This window comes from Coregonus lavaretus (genome assembly GCF_964263955.1).
Source record: "Coregonus lavaretus genome assembly, chromosome: 24".
Taxonomy (NCBI): domain Eukaryota; kingdom Metazoa; phylum Chordata; class Actinopteri; order Salmoniformes; family Salmonidae; genus Coregonus; species Coregonus lavaretus.
Genome location: NC_140011.1, coordinates 13865467 through 13883058, shown reverse-complemented (window position 1 = coordinate 13883058; position 17592 = coordinate 13865467). Strand labels below are relative to the sequence as shown.

Genomic DNA, 17592 nt, shown 5'->3' with positions numbered 1-17592 from the left:
GCCTATATTCCATGGCTTCTGGTTGGGATATGTACTGTGACGTCACGAGAGGCTACACAGCTTTCAGCGGGATTGCTCAAGTAGTGCAAGGAGACAAGGTTCAAACAAAACAAGGATTTTATTATAGGTCTTGGGAAATTAACGAAAATATAACAAAATTCTGTTCTCTTGTGGCTCTTTAAGGGTTAACAGTTCAGGGATGTCTCTTCCACATCCAAAATCATAATTCTCACTCGCTCAGATAACTTTTCCCCAGCCTTACTGTAGTCCACGTTGCAGCTAGTGGCCAACCCAGCAAAAAGTCCTTCCAAATGTCTCTCACGTATTTCCACAGGTGCATATATCCAAAGGTGAGTATTTCCCAAAGGTAAGTATCTCCAAATCCTTATATTCCTCATGGAAGTGGACGTGCAGCACTCTTGTCCTCCAGAGAGCCCAGGTTGGAGACTGTGTTTCTTCACCCTCCACACACTCCCTCAGTGTGTCTCTTCCCTTCCCAACACCTTCAGCTCATCAGCTCCTCATTTGTTTCAGCTGCGTGGGAAGATTGGCCATAGAGGGGTGGAGTTCCCGACCATACCAGCAGATGGAGCCATAGCTGTCTGGGTTTGCAGCCACCTCAGGGGGATGTAACGTCCCTCCAGGACACAGCCTCTCGTGACATCACAGTACGTACGGTCACTGTGGGGAAGATGTCATTGGTGCACTTATTTTGATGAAGCCGGTGACTGAGGTGGTATACTCTTCAATGCCATTGGATGAATCCCGGAACATATTCCAGTCTGTGCTAGCAAAACAGTCCTGTAGCGTAGCATCCAAGTCATTTGACCATTTCTGTATTGAGCGAGTCACTGGTACTTCCTGCTTTAGTTTTTGCTTGTAAGCAGGAGGATAGAATTATGGTCTGATTTTCCAAATGGAGGGCGAGGGAGAGCTTTCTACGCATTTCTGTGTGTGGAGTAAAGGTGGTCTAGAGGTTTTTTTCCTCTGGTTGCACATGTGATATGCTGGTAGAAATTAGGTAAAACGGATTTAAGTTTGCCTGCATGAAAGTTTTCTTGTTTGCTTATGGCCTTATACAGCTTGTTGAGTACGGTCTTAGTGCCAGCATCATTTTGTGGAGGTAAATAGAGGGCTATGAAAAATATATATGAAAACACCCTTGGTAGATAGTGTGGTCTACAGCTTATCATGAGATACTCTACCTCAGGCAAGCAATACCTCGAGACTACCTTAATATTAGACATCGCGCACTAGCTGTTATTGACAAATAGACACACACCCCCACCCCTACCAGACGTAGCTGTTCTGTCCTGCCGATGCACAGAAAACCCAGCCAACTGTATATTATCTGTGTTGTCGTTCAGCCACGACTCAGTGAAACACAAGATATTACAGTTTTTAATGTCCCGTTGGGAGGACAGTCTCGAACGGAGCTCATCCAGTTTATTCTCCAGTGATTACACGTTGGCTAATAGAACGGATGGTAGAGGCGGATTACCCACTTGCCGACTAATTCTCACAAGGCACCCTGATCTCCGCCCCCTGTATTTCCTTATTTTCTTCATGCGAATGACGGGGATTTGGGCCTTGTCTGGGAGCAACATTATATCCTTTGCGTCCGACTCATTAAAGAAAAAATCTTCATCCAGTTCGAGGTGAGTAATCACTGTCCTGATATCCAGAATATCTTTTCGGTCATAAGAGACGATACCATCAACATTATGTACAAAATAAGTTACAAACAATGCGAAAAAACACAGAAAATAGCACAATTGGTTAGGGGTCCGTAAAACGGTAGCCATCACCTCCGGCGCCATTCTTCCGATTTCACCTGTATTGCTACACTTTGCACTTCACAGTAAATCTCAGCTGTGTTAAAGTACACTCAAGAAAAACTATTTTATTGATCATAGTGATTAAGGAGTAACATTGGAAAATTAGACGACTATACAGGAAAAACCTAAAATTGCTTATAGAAGTAAATAAAATCAATGAGAGAATAGTCAGATTAATTGATAATTAACACAGACATGGTGGCGTTGCAGGAAAATCAGAATGCTGAGAACCAAGAGGTTGTGAGTTCATATCCCAGTTGAGGACATGTTTGAATAATAATTACAGTATAAATGAATGTGCACAATGTATTCATCTATGTCAAATATGTCAGTTGAAAACAACATTTTATGTTAAAAGCACTGTGTGTTTAACCAGTTGCACAGCCTTCTTTAGTTAAGATGCGCAAATAATAATGTATAGTTGAATTAACATTTATAGTTGAATGGAGCTAAGTTTGGGCCAATTTTTGTGTTCTGGTAACATGTGGACAGAAAAGTTGAGTGAACAAAAAAACATCTGTGGAACCAGTTCTTTGCTCCATCCTCCCCAGTGAATGGAAGGTGTGACTTCACACGCTTTTCCCTCTAATCCCCTCCACTTCAAAGACAGCTCTCACAGATGTGGCATCCCCGCTCACAATACCTCCTTTCAACCTACTGGCAGGTTCTCTTCTCTACTTTATTTTCATCTGTAAACCCCCTCCCCTCTCCTCCTTCCCCCTTCCTCCTCCCGTTACCCCCTGCCTCTCCTATCTTTTGTCAAGGCTGGTGTCGAGTCGTTGCCCTAGGGGAGGATTGACAGAGGGATAGATAGATAGAGAGCGAGAGAGAGAGAAGCTCCAACTTATAAAGAGCTCCATGCTCCCTCCTGTAACATATCATCCAGAAAACCCCTCAAACAACACCTGAGACATGATCATCTACTGTTTGTTCTATTGTGAAGCCTTTTGATTCAACTGGTTCCTAGATCAAACAGGTGAAGAAGACAGCCAAGGGTAAAACCACACTGCTTTCCTTTAAGATGATTCAGTAGTAAGCCTGGGCTGACAGACCTACTACAGCCAGACAGTTGACAAGGCTAGAGTGACACACTGACACAGACTGACACACTCTCTGTAACGTTGGGCATAGACCGCCTCACTGTCGCCTCAGGCCTACTCAGCAAATCCGGGTATTATGGGTATAGACGTAAGAATTTGATCAGGAGACATTACTGTGACACTGACAGACACACACAGACACAGAGTAAAAGAAGGAGAGGAAAAGTAGCTATGAAAGTGAAAGAGTGACAAGAAAATAACCCCCTTCACCCCTCATACCTGCCATAGCCTTTGTGTGTATGTGTGTATGCGTGAGCGTGCTGGTTTGTGTGTCAGAGAGGCCATTCCACCAACTGTGAGTCATTTCCTGGAACCTGCAGCCGACTGGGGGCCATTAACCCCCTGATGCTCCCACTGCGCTCCGACCCTGAGAGTCACAACTAATTAATACTCTGTGTACTCTCCACAGAGGTGTCAGAACCAAAAGAAAAAGCAGGGAAGGAATTAAAAAACGGAAGACAAAATCCTCTCTCTCACACATACACTGCACCCCTCCATCATCCCTCCTTCCTGCCAAAATCATTTCCACCAAATCCTTTTTGATATGACATCACAGAGGCCCGCAAAGTAGAGATAATCCTTGACATTTTTATCAGTCAACCCCCTTTTATTTATCGCTCTGCTCCATGTCGCAGTGCAGCACTCGCCTGTCTTGTTTGCTGATAAAATCTGCCATCCAAAGCAAGCATCGGTGGATCACACATCAAAAACGGCCCGCTCGCCCCCTCGGGGCGACGAGGTGTCAAAATAATATCCCTCTGTGTGCTCTGGGTGGTAGCCTCATTTAAAAACATCATTTGATGATTTCCAGGCCTCCGCAGACATAAACAGAGACAGGCGCTTTACAGTACGTCTGGAATGATTGTATTTCTTAAAAGCAGACACATATTGTGTAATTTATATATGTAAGAGCCAGTGTGTGTGGTGTGTGTGTGTGGCAGTACATACCACACAACTTACATCAGTGATGAGTAACTCACAGTAGATACAGTAGATAGATAGCAAGCTGTAACAGTAAGTGGGAACCACATCTGTTCACCCAGAGGTCAGAGTTATATCCACTGGGATCTCCTCATGTTAATAAGAATAATTTTCAACACCTTCTTAACTTTAGAGGATCAAAATAAAATGACAGTTATATTATGTACATATCAATGTTAATATCAGTATTGCGGTCCAACTCTTAAACAGAGCTTTGAACAAACTCTCCAACAACTCTCCACACATGGATAAAGAGGGTGGAGGAAGCATGTGCTTTTCTCCTCTTCTCCCTTTGTGTGGAACGTGTGGATTTGTAAGGAATTATGTGATTTATGTTTGGCAACTTTGATCTTCTAAAAAGGTCTAAAGATTTACACAACAATAATTATCCCTGGCCCCAGCTTATTTGGATGATGTGTCAAGTGGCAAGAGGCCAGAACACATTTTAATAGACTGATCCTGAGAAAGAGAGAGAAAGACAGAGAGTGAGCGAGAGAGGGGGAGGGGGCGAGAGAGAAGAAAATAGATAAAAGGGATATTTCTTTTTTTAAAGGACAGAGGGAGAGAGAGGTATATCAACTAGGTATACATACAGTATAAACAACAGCTTGCAGAATGTATAAAGAAAATGTGGCTCAGTTGGTTGGCAGGTGAGTAATGGGGAGAATACTTATTTAAACGTGTTACAGATCATGTGGTCCTCTGTAGCTCAATTGGTAGAGCATGGCGCTTGTAACGCCAGGGTAGTGGGTTCGATCCCCGGGACCACCCATACGTAAAAATGTATGCACACATGACTGTAAGTCGCTTTGGATAAAAGCGTCTGCTAAATTGCATTTTATATTATTATCATAACACCGTAAATGTGATTTGTTGAGGAGGTAGCTAGCGGAGTGTACTGGAATGAGGGTGCATACCTTGCATGCTGTTCCTGTCTCGCTACGCATCTGTTACAAAAAACACACTCAGCACAGTTAAGTTTCAATCATTCCCTGTCAGTCAGAGATAAAAGAAAATGCCATAGAGAGTAATTTCATAGACAAAGAATGTACTGGATAATGTTGATATATTTTGAAAATCAGGCTAATAGGATGGTTGTTTGAAACTACTACATATTCATGAAGCCTGATTCATCTGCACAAATAAAACGACAGCATCCAACAAATCAACAGTTTCCTATTAAACAGAAACAATTTGCATTTCAACAAAAGACGCACATATAACAGCATTATTCCCCATGTATCTGTCACGCCCTGACTCTGGGGACTCGTATATGTTGAGTCAGGGTGTGTATGTTCTATGTTGTGTATTTCTATGTTGGTTTTCTAGTATGTGTATTTCTATGTTGGCCGGTGTGGTTCCCAATCAGAGGCAGCTGTCGCTCGTTGTCTCTGATTGGGGACCATACTTAGGCAGCCTATGGGCACTATTGAGTTGTGGGATCTTGTTCCGTGTTAGGTATGTTTGTTTTGTGTACCTTGGACTTCACGTTTCGTTTGTTATTTTGTCATTGTGTTTATTCGGAAAAATAAACATGTACGCATATCACGCTGCGCCTTGGTCCGTCCCGTCTGTAAACGATCGTGACAGAAGATCCCACCAAACAAGGACCAAGTAGCGTGCCCAGGAAGAGCGAATTGCCATGTCACAGGTGGGCAAATTGTGGTCATGGGAAGAGATATTCGCGGGGAAAGGGCCATGGGCGAAGGTAGATGCCCAGGCAGGAGAGGAGCAACGGCAACACAGAGGACGCCGGTCGAGGAGGAAGCCCGAGAGACAGCCCCCCCAAAAAATTGGGGGGGCTAAAGGGGTGGTCGGGGAGCGAGAGAGAAGAGCTCCGACCACTGCACCTGGTTGGTTTTCAGATTGGGTCCCTACGACCATGGGAAGAGGAGTGGGAACAGTATTATACTGAGGAGTCGGAGGATGACGACGACAACGAGGTTCTGTTCCCTAATTCGTGGGGGCTCCCGGAGGAGTCCTCACGGGAAGAGGAGTGCCGACGACGGAGACCCGAGAGGCAACCACAATAACATTTTGGTGGGGGGGGGGCACACGGGGTGGATGACGAGGCTACAGGAGGCTAAAAGGGAGAAGGAAAGTGTAGAGGCATGGCGAGAGGAGCTGGTTAGGCAGCAAAAGGAGCGGGGCTTAATAAAGGAACCCAGTCCCGCTCCTCGCACCAAGTAAGTGGTGCGTGTCGCCAGTCCGGTCCGGCCCGTTCCTACTCCCCGCACTAAGCCAGTGGTGCGCGTCGCCAGCCCGGTCCGGCCTGTTCCTGTCCCTCGCACCAAGCCAGTGGTGCACGTCGCCAGCCCGGTCCGGCCTGTTCCTGCCCCTTGCACCAAGCTAGTGGTGCGCGTCGCCAGCCCGGTCCGACCTGTTCCTGTCCCTCGCACCAAGTCAGTGGTGCGCGTCGCCAGCCCGGCCCGGCCTGTTCCTGTTCCTCACACCAAGCCAGTGGTGGGCGTCGCCAGCCCAGTCCGGCCTGTTCCTGCCCCTCGCACAAAGCTAGTGGTGCGCGTCGCCAGCCCGGTCCGGCCTGTTCCTGTCCCTCGCACCAAGCCAGTGGTGCGCGTCGCCAGCCCGGCCCGGCCTGTTCCTGTCCCTCGCACCAAGCCAGTGGTGCACGTCGCCAGCCCGGTCCGGCCTGTTCCTGCCCCTTGCACCAAGCTAGTGGTGCGCGTCGCCAGCCCGTTCCGACCTGTTCCTGCCCCTCGCACCAAGTCAGTGGTGCGCGTCGCCAGCCCGGCCCGGCCTGTTCCTGTTCCTCACACCAAGCCAGTGGTGCGCGTCGCCAGCCCAGTCCGGCCTGTTCCTGCCCCTCGCACAAAGCTAGTGGTGCACGTCGCCAGCCCGGCCCGGCCTGTTCCTGCCCCTCGCACCAAGCTAGTGGTGCGCGTCGCCAGCCCGGTCCGGCCTGTTCCTGTCCCTCGCACCAAGTAAGTGGTGCGCGTCGCCAGCCCGGTCCGGCCTGTTCCTGCTCCTCGCACCAAGCTAGTGGTGCACGTCGCCAGCCCGGTCCGGCCTGTTCATGTCCCTCGCACCAAGCCAGTGGTGCGCGTCGCCAGCCCGGTACGGCCTGTTCCTGCCCTTCGCACCAAGCTAGTGGTGCACGTCGCCAGCCCAGTCCGGCCTGTTCCTGTCCCTCGCACCAAGACAGTGGTGCGCGTTGCCAGCCCGGTCTGGCCTGTTCCTGCTCCTCGCACCAAGCCAGTGGTGCGTGTGTCCGGAACGGCCTGTGCCTGTTCCACCGGTGCCCAGGTCAGCTCCGATCAGCTGCTCCACTCCGGAGCCAGAGCAATCCGCTTCACCGGGGTCCAGTCCAGCTCCGGTCAGCGGCTCCACTCCGGAGCCAGAGCAATCCGCTTCACCGGGGTCCAGTCCAGCTCCGGTCAGCGGCTCCACTCCGGAGCCAGAGTAGTCCGCTCCACCGGTGCCCAGTTCAGCTCCGGTCAGCTGCTCCACTCCGGAGCCAGAGCAGTGCGCTCCACCGGTGCCTGATCTAGCTCCGGTCAGCGGCTCCAGTCCGGAGCCTGTGCAGTCCGCTCCACCGGTGCCCGGTCCAGCTCCGGTCAGCGGCTCCAGTCCAGACCCAGATGTCAGCCCCTCTCCAGGTTCGGGGTCTCCCACACCAGGGTCCAGACAGGGCTTGGAGTATAGTGGGAGGAAGGAGAGGGGATGCAGCGCGCCGAGGTCCAGACCAGACCAGGGGCGCAACAGGGAGGCGGAGAATAGGTGGAATGCCCACCCGGCCCCTACCCTGTTAAGTAAAGGTTGTGCGGTCGGAGTCCGCACCTTTGGGGGGGGTACTGTCACGCCCTGACTCTGGGGACTCGTATATGTTGAGTCAGGGTGTGTATGTTCTATGTTGTGTATTTCTATGTTGGTTTTCTAGTATGTGTATTTCTATGTTGGCTGGTGTGGTTCCCAATCAGAGGCAGCTGTCGCTCGTTGTCTCTGATTGGGGACATACTTAGGCAGCCTATGGGCACTATTGAGTTGTGGGATCTTGTTCCGTGTTAGGTATGTTTGTTTTGTGTACCTTGGACTTCACGTTTTGTTTGTTGTTTTGTCATTGTGTTCATTTCGGAAAAATAAACATGTACGCATATCACGCTGCGCCTTGGTCCGTCCCGTCTGTAAACGTTCGTGACAGTATCTTAACCTATTGGTCTGCAGAGTGTTTCCTCTCCCCTTACAGGTACTGACTGACTGCCTGTCAGACTGGAATTCTCTCTAGCTGCTTCAGTGGAATGAACGGCCCTAGCCAGGCCATGGTTTTAATAGCAGTAAGCACAAACACGATACATTTACAGCCACAAGAGAGACTTTCTGAATAGACACTCAACTTTTGCCAGAGCTATAATTTGTATTTCTCTGTTGCTCTCTCTCTCTCCCTCCCTCCCTCCCTTTGCTGAGGCAGCTGGCAGTGTTCAGAGCAGGGTCTGACATGGTACTTTGAAACAGCAATCACTGGGTTTATACTGCAGGGAGGACTCGTAAACGTGTCGAGGGGAGAAATATACAATGCTATATTTCACTTTTTTCTATTTAAAAACATTGAGTTATGGCCCCAGAAATGTGTAACCATTAAAGGTGATATGATGTATACTCAGCCTTGTTCTCCAAGCCATTCATCACGTCCCACAATAAAGAAACCACACACACACTGTGCGTGTACCTTCTCATGCCATGGGTAACTTACGACTCCCCAGCCCAGTTACCTCTTGGCAGGAGCTACAGAGGAAAGACTTGCTCTTTCAGCTACTAAATAACAACTCTAACCTTTCTACCAGATGTGGTCGGAGAGAGTTTCCATGCACTTGTTATGAGTTATCAATCGTTCTGCCAATAAGATGAGTTATGGAGACTTACCTGGCAAATAGATGACTGCGTAAACCTTACACAAGGATGAGAAAAAGACTGAGAAAGAAAGGGGAGGATTCTTGGGGATTTTTTTAATAATCAAAGATTCATGTGAAGAAAATAAATGTAAATCAAATCAAATTTTATTTGTCACATACTTCGTAAACAACAGGTCCTTTTTCAACAATGCAGATTTTTTTGTTTTCTAAAGGAATAAATACACAGTGAATAATTAATAACAATGACGAGTAAAAATAACATGGCTATATACAGGGAGTACCAGTACCGAGTCGATGTGCAGGGGTATGAAATGTATGAGGTAATTGAGGTAGCTATGTACATATAGGTAGGGTTAAAGTGACTAGGCAACAGGATAGATAATAAACAGTTGCAGTAGCAGGTAGCCATTTGATTAGCCAATTAGCAGTCTTGTTTAGCAGTCTTATGGCTTGGAGGTAGAAGCTGTTCAGGATCCTGCTGGTTCCAGACTCGATGCACTTGTACCGCTTGCCATGCGGTAGCAGAGAGAACAGTCTATGGCTTGGGTGGCTGGAGTCTTTGAAAAAAGTGTGGGCCTTCCTCTGACACCGCCAGGTATAGAGGTCCTGGATGGCAGGGAGCTCGGCACCAGTGATGTACTTGGCCGTAGTCACCACCCTCTGTAGCGTCTTGAGGTCGGGTGCCTTGCAGTTGCCGTACCAAGCGGTGATGCAGCCAGTCAAGATGCTCTCAATGATGCAGCTGTATAACTTTTTGATGATCTGAGGGCCCATGCCAAATGTTTTCAGCCTCCTTCACAACTGTGTGGGTGGACCATGTTAATTCCTTAGTGATGTGGACATCGAGGAACTTGAAGCTCACGACCCACTCCACTACAGCCCCATCGATGTGGATGGGGGGCGTGGTCCACGATCCTGTAGTCCACGATCAGCTCATTTGTCTTGCTGACGTTGAGGGAGAGGTCGTTGTCGTGGCATCGTCATGTTGTCAGCAAACTTGATGATGGGTGTTGGAGTCGTACACAGACACGCAGTTGATTTATTCCTCTCAAGTGGCGCTTTCAATGTTCAGATAAAAAGAGAGAAAGAGAATGAGAGAGAGACAAAGATACAATGAGACAGGACGTGAGAGAGAGAGAGAGCGCAAAAGAGAAAGAGAGAGACACGCAGAGAGAGAGAAACTGTGCTAGTTCAGCAGAAAGTGAGGTCAGTGCAGGGGGAAGATATTTCATAAGGTTTCAGCTTGGTGTGCAGGATGGTGAGTAATCTTCAACATGACACAGTTATGCTTGTTCAGGTGATAAACGGTTTCTCCCCTGCTTTCTAGGGCAGCGGTAATCATATTCCTTGGGTGGGTGGAAGGCTTGTGTAAAATATGGGTCTTCTTCACATTCATTTATTCATCAGGGACAGATTAATTAGACCCCAGACAGTTCAATCTAACTGCTTAACTGGAGTACCATGTCACCGCAGACTAGAGTACTATGTCACCGCAGACTAGAGTAGAGGCTCAACTTACCCCACTCCCTCTTACGTTTGAATCTGTAACATCTAGGGTTAGGCTAGGGTTTATCCTGGATATGGACATAAAACTAAGGTTAGGGTTAAACTATTGTTAGGGTTAGGGTTGAGGCTACAATTATGGTTGAACTGGGATGTGGACATGAAGCTAGGGTTAGGGTTGAGGTTATGGTTAGGATTGAACTGGGATGTGGACATGAAGCTAGGGTTAGTGTTAAACCGGGATGTGGACATGAAGGTTAGGATTGTATTTGATGCAAGTGTTAGAGTCGAACCAGGATGTGAACATGAAGCTAGAGTTAGGGTCCACACTTTGTCTCAAGCCCTAGCTAACACACCTGAATAATCAAATTATATTCTACATTAGGGAAGAGTGGGGTAAGTTGAGCCATTCTTCACATTCAGCATCACTCCGTCAAGGGAAATATGTTATTCTCTCTAACAAAGATATCTACATATATTTCAGGATGTTGTGTATCCCTGGAAATAATCAGAATTCATGTAAACATGAACGTTTTGAAAACACAGTTTGTCCAAAAGTGGTCTCTTGGAACAAGTAAGTTCAACCACGGGACAGGGTAAGTAAAGCCACCTACAAATGTTTGTACTTGTGATGAGGTGGTGATGAAGGAGTCAGGCGCAGGAGAGTAAATCACAGAATAACAGGCTATAATCCGCAAAATACAGGTTTACGCAGAAATGCGTCAAACACACTCCAGGGCACAAAACAGGCGCACTGGAAAATACAAGGCATATGGGAAAAATACTCCTGTCGATACAAAATACACGAGCTCCACCGAGCTTCTCTAACCTCCACAAATAAACAATCACCCACAAGGACAAGGGGGCAGAGGGAACACTTATACACAGACTAATTAGGGGAATAGAACCAGGTGTGTGTGATTGACAAGACAATTGTGATGATAAACGCCGAAGCCTGCCCGAACAAGGAGGGGAGGCAGCGTCGGCGGAATTTGTGACAGTACCCCCCCCACCCTTGACGCGCGGCTCCAGCAGCGCGCCGACCCGGGCCTCGGGGACAGTCAGGAGGACGGGGAGCAGGGCGAGCCGGATGGCGATGGTGGAAATCCAGTAATATGGAAGGATCGAGGATATCCCTCACCGGGACCCAGCACCGTTCCTCCGGACCGTACCCCTCCCACTCCACAAGATACTGAAGGCCCCCCACCCGACGCCTCGAATCCAGGATGACACGGAGAGAGTATGCCGGGGCCCCCTCGATGTCCAGAGGAGTTGGAGGAACCTCCTGCACCTCAGACTCCTGGAGCGGACCAACCACCACTGGCCTTAGGAGAGACACATGAAACGAGGGGTTAATACGGTATTCAGGGGGAAGTAACAACCTATACGTAACCTCGTTGATTCTCCTCAGGACTTTGAATGGCCCCACAAACCGCGGGCTCAGCTTCCGGCAGGACAGGCGGAGGGGCAGATTCCGGGTCGAGAGCCAGACCCGATCCCCCGGTACGAAGACCGGGGCCTCCCTGCGGTGACGGTCAATGTTGCCCTTCTGACGACGCACGCCGTGCTGGAGGTGAACATGGGCAGCGTCCCACATCTCCTACGCGCGCCGAAACCAGTCATCCACCGCATGAGCCTCGGTTTGGCTCTGGTGCCACGGTGCCAGAACCGGTTGGTAACCTAAAACACATTGGAATGGTGTTAGGTTAGTGGAGGAGTGGCAGAGAGAGTTCTGGGCATATTCTGCCCATGGCAAGAACACCGACCACTCCCCCGGCCGGTCCTGGCAGTAGGAGGTCAGGCTGACCGAGACCCCCAGACGTTCCATGAATGCCTTCCAGACCTTGGACGTGAACTGGGGACCTCGGTCAGACACTACAGTGGGGAGAACAAGTATTTGATACACTGCCGATTTTGCAGGTTTTCCTACTTACAAAGCATGTAGAGGTCTGTAATTTTTATCATAGGTACACTTCAACTGTGAGAGACGGAATCTAAAACAAAAATCCAGAAAATCACATTGTATGATTTTTAAGTAATTAATTTGCATTTTATTGCATGACATAAGTATTTGATCACCTACCAACCAGTAAGAATTCCGGCTCTCACAGACCTGTTAGTTTTTCTTTAAGAAGCCCTCCTGTTCTCCACTCATTACCTGTATTAACTGCACCTGTTTGAACTCGTTACCTGTATAAAAGACACCTGTCCACACACTCAATCAAACAGACTCCAACCTCTCCACAATGGCCAAGACCAGAGAGCTGTGTAAGGACATCATGGATACAATTGTAGACCTGCACAAGGCTGGGATGGGCTACAGGACAATAGGCAAGCAGCTTGGTGAGAAGGCAACAACTGTTGGCGCAATTATTAGAAAATTGAAGAAGTTCAAGATGACGGTCAATCACCCTCGGTCTGGGGCTCCATGCAAGATCTCACCTCGTGGGGCATCAATGATCATGAGGAAGGTGAGGGATCAGCCCAGAACTACACGGCAGGACCTGGTCAATGACCTGAAGAGAGCTGGGACCACAGTCTCAAAGAAAACCATTAGTAACACACTACGCCGTCATGGATTAAAATCCTGCAGCGCACGCAAGGCCCCCCTGCTCAAGCCAGCGCATGTCCAGGCCCGTCTGAAGTTTGCCAATGACCATCTGGATGATCCAGAGGAGGAATGGGAGAAGGTCATGTGGTCTGATGAGACAAAAATAGAGCTTTTTGGTCTAAACTCCACTCGCCGTGTTTGGAGGAAGAAGAAGGATGAGTACAACCCCAACAACACCATCCCAACCGTGAAGCATAGAGGTGGAATCATCATTCTTTGGGGATGATTTTCTGCAAAGGGAACAGGATGACTGCACCGTATTGAAGGGAGGATGGATGGGGCCATGTATCGCGAGATCTTGGCCAACAACCTCCTTCCCTCAGTAAGAGCATTGAAGATGGGTCGTGGCTGGGTCTTCCAGCATGACAACGACCCGAAACACACAGCCAGGGCAACTGAGGAGTGGCTCCGTAAGAAGTATCGCAAGGTCCTGAAGTGGCCTAGCCAGTCTCCAGACCTGAACCCAATAGAAAATCTTTGGAGGGAGGTGAAAGTCTGTATTGCCCAGCGACAGCTCCGAAACCTGAAGGATCTGGAGAAGGTCTGTATGGAGGAGTGGGCCAAAATCCCTGCTGCAGTGTGTGCAAACCTGGTCAAGACCTACAGGAAACGTATGATCTCTGTAATTGCAAACAAAGGTTTCTGTACCAAATATTAAGTACTGCTTTTCTGATGTATCAAATACTTATGTCATGCAATAAAATGCAAATGAATTACTTAAAAATCATACAATGTGATTTTCTGGATTTTTGTTTTAGATTCTGTATCTCACAGTTGAAGTGTACCTATGATAAAAATTACAGACCTCTACATGATTTGTAAGTAGGAAAACCTGCAAAATCGGCAGTGTATCAAATACTTGTTCTCCCCACTGTATATCCTCTGGTACCCCGTAGTGCCGGAAGACGTGTGTAAACAGGGCCTCCGCAGTTTGCAGAGCCGTGGGGAGACCGGGCAGAGGAAGGAGGCGGCAGGCTTTAGAAAAGCGGTCCACAATGATCAGGATGGTGGGGTTACCTTGGGAGAGGGGAAGATCAGTTAGAAAATCCACACTTAGGTGAGGCCATGGTCGTTGTGGAAGTGGTAAAGGTTGTAACTTACCAGCCGGGAGGTGCCTAGGTGCCTTACTTTGGGCGCACACTGAGCAGGAGGAGACATACACCCTCACGTCCTTAGCCAAGGTAGGCCACCAGAATTTTCCGGTCAGGCAGCGCACTGTACGGCCGATACCTGGGTGACCAGAGGAGGGTGATGTGTGTGCCCAGTAGATCAGACGATCACGGATAAGAGCGGGCACGTACCGTAGCCCATCTGGACACTGAGGTGGAGAGGGATCCATGCGTAATGCCTGCTCTATATCCGCGTCCATCGCCTATACTACCGGTGCCACAATGCAGGAGGCCGGTAGTTTGGGAGTGTTGTCTCTGGGCCTCTCCTCTGTGTCATACAGCCGGGACAGCGTGTCTACGTTCATGTTCGTCGTACCCGGGATTTATGATAGAGTTAAATCAAACCGGGTGAAGAATAGGGCCCACCTGGCCTGGTGAGGATTCAGCCTCCTCGCTGCCCGGATGATCCCGTGTAGCTCAGTTGGTAGAGCATGGCGCTTGCAATGCCAGGGTTGTGGGTTCGATTCCCATGGGGGGCAGGTATGAAAATGTGTGCACTCACTAACTGTAAGTCGCTCTGGATAAGAGCGTCTGCTAAATGACTAAAAAATAAAAAATAAATAATGTACAGGTTACGGTGGTCCGTCCAGACGAGGAAAGGGTGTTTTGCCCCCTCGAGCCAATGCCTCCACACGGTCAAAGCTCGGACAAGAGCCAACAGCTCCCGATCACCAACGCCGTAGTTCTGCTCCGCCAAGCTGAGCTTCTTAGAAAAGAAGGCACAGGGGTGGAGCTTGGGTGGCGCGCCCGAGCGTTGTGACAGGACAGCGCCTATCCCTGCCTCGGACGCATCCACCTCCACTACGAACGGTAGTGATGAATCGGGGTGGGCCAGTACTGGGGCTGAGGTGAACAGACCCCGCAGTTTGCTGAAGGCCAGGTCAGCCTCAGCAGACCAGCGGAGCCGGGATGGCCCACCCTTCAACAGGGAGGTAATGGGAGCTGCGACCTTGCCAAAACCCTGGATACACCTCCGATAGTAGTTGGCAAAGCCAAGGAAGCGCTGCACCTCCTTAACCGTGGTTGGAGTCAGCCAATTACGCACGGCTGAAATGCGATCTCCCTCCATCTCCACACCTGAGGTGGAAATGCGGTATCCAAGGAAGGAGACGGACTGCTGGAAAAACATACACTTCTCTGCCTTAGCATAGAGGTCATTTTCCAACAGTCGGGGCAGCATCTTGCGAACCAGGGACACATGCTCGGTGCGCGTAACGGAATACACCAGGATGTCATCGATGTAGACCACTGCACCACGACCCAGCATGTCTCGAAACACCTCGTTCACAAAGGACTGGAAAACTGAGGGAGCATTCATCAAACCATAGGGCATCACCAGGTATTCATAATGCCCTGTGGTTGTGCTGAATGCTGTCTTCCACTCATCTCCCTCTCGGATACGCACCATGTTGTACGCACTCCTGAGATCTAATTTGGTGGAGAAGCGCGCCCCATGCATTCATTCAATCACTGAAGGAATGAGGGGGAGAGGATAACTAAATCTTATTGTCTCCCTGTTCAGTGGTCGATAATCAATGCACGGGTGCTGACCTCCGTCCTTCTTCTTCACAAAAAAGAAACTTGAGGAGGCGGGTGAAGTGGAGGGATGTATATACCCCTGGTGCAGGGACTCTGTGACATATTTTCCCATAGCCACCGTTTCAGCCTGTGACAGGGGGTATATATGACACCTGGGAGGTACAGCGTCTACCCAGAGGTTTATCGCGCAATCCCCCGCCCGATGACGTGGTAATTTAGTCGCCTGCATTTTAGAGAACGCTTGCACCAGATCGAGGTATTCAGGGGGAATGCGCACGGTGGAGGTACTGTCTGGACTTTCCACCGTGGTTGCACCAACAGAAACACCTAGACACCTACCCTGACACTCTCTGTGATAACCCTCTGCGGCCATGAGAAGGTGTGGTTGTGGAGTGCTAGCCAAGGGATACTTAATACCACAGGGAAAGCAGGAGACTCAATAATGGAAAAAGTAACCTGCTCACAATGAGTCTCCTGGGTAATCATGGTGACTGGTGCAGTAACTTCCTTAACCAACCCGGACCCTAATGGTCGACTATCAAGTGCTCTGATGGGGCGTGAAATGGATAGGGGAATCAATGAAATGCCTATACCGTGTGCGAATGCCCTGTCCATAAAGTTTCCAGCTGCGCCTGAATCGACTTGCGCCACGGCAGGCTAGCTCCCGTCGGACGTTCTCTCGCAGATGGCACATGAACTGGTCGATCAGGGCCCTCTCATTCCACCCCGACCCAGCTGCCAGAGTTCGAAACTCCAATGCGAAGTCCTGCACAGTCCTCGTCCCCTGCCTCAGGTGGACCAGCCGCTCGCCCGCCTCTTGACCCTCGGGCGGGTGATCGAAGAACGCCCGGAAGAGGCGAGCAAACTATCCATAGTTCTCCAACGCGGCTCCTCCTTCGTTCCACACCGCGTTGGCCCACTCCAGGGCTTTCCCCGAGAGGCAGGAGACGAGGGCGGACACCTTCTCCCGCTCCGATGGAACCGGCCGAATGCTGGAGAAGTAGAGCTCTAGTTGGAGAAGGAATCCTTTACAGTGCACCGTTGTCCCGTTGAACTCCCCTGGTCGGGATATGTGGTTCCCTCCGGGTGCTGGGGTGTAGATGATGGGATCCGGTTGACCAGCTGGTCTCGATGGATCGGGCTCTCTCCTCTCCAGGCGTTGGACGACCTGAAGAACCCGATCCCATCGCTTCACCCAAGCTGGCTAGCATAGTTGAATGCTCCTGGACCCGTTCCACGACTCCAGGCATGTGCGTCTCTCCCGCTGACTCCATATTCGGGTGGGTGATTCTGTGATGAGGTGGTGATGAAGGAGTCAGGCGCAGGAGGGTCAATCACAGAATAACAGGCTTTAATCCGCAAAATACAGGTTTACGCAGAAATGCGTCAAACACACTCCAGGGCACAAAACAGGCGCTCTGGAAAATACAAGGCATACGGGAAAAATACTCCCGTCGATACACAATACACGAGCTCCACTGAGCTTCACTAACCTCCACGAATAAACAATCACCCACAAGGACAAGGGGGCAGAGGGAACACTTATACACAGACTAATTAGGGGAATAGAACCAGGTGTGTGTGATTGACAAGACAATTGTGATGATGATTGGGGCAGCAGTGGTTAGTACTCCGGTGACGACGAACGCCGAAGCCTGCCCGAACAAGGAGGGGAGGCAGCCTCGGCGGAAGTCGTGACAGTACTGAATGAAATATTAACACTACATTTTAAAAAACCATGTCTATCTTTATTTCCCAAACACAATTCAACACAATTAATATAGCTTTTTTGTCTTTTAATAATTTAAAGCATATTTTAACACCTAACAAACACTTAGTTCTTTATACAACACTTTTAACATAGGCCAGGCCCTGTTGTTACCTCCTATCCCAGCGAGAATGCCTTGCAATATGCCTGGGAAGAAAATACTTAAAGGATGCACTTTCATTTTTAGGACATACTGGGGCTTATAGAGACCCCAC

The 17592-nt window shown here is 49.3% G+C and overlaps 1 pseudogene across 1 annotated transcript in view; it reads right to left on the bottom strand.

Moving 5' to 3' along the window:
* The window catches only part of LOC311099409, a 163985-nt pseudogene that overhangs the window by 129035 nt on the left and 17358 nt on the right, over positions 1-17592 (bottom strand). The window contains exons 3-4 of the transcript in view: positions 11498-11590; positions 8798-8822 (exon numbers count right to left, since the gene is read on the bottom strand). The product of the transcript in view is annotated as an uncharacterized misc_RNA (transcript). The remainder of the gene's footprint in view (positions 1-8797; positions 8823-11497; positions 11591-17592) is intronic.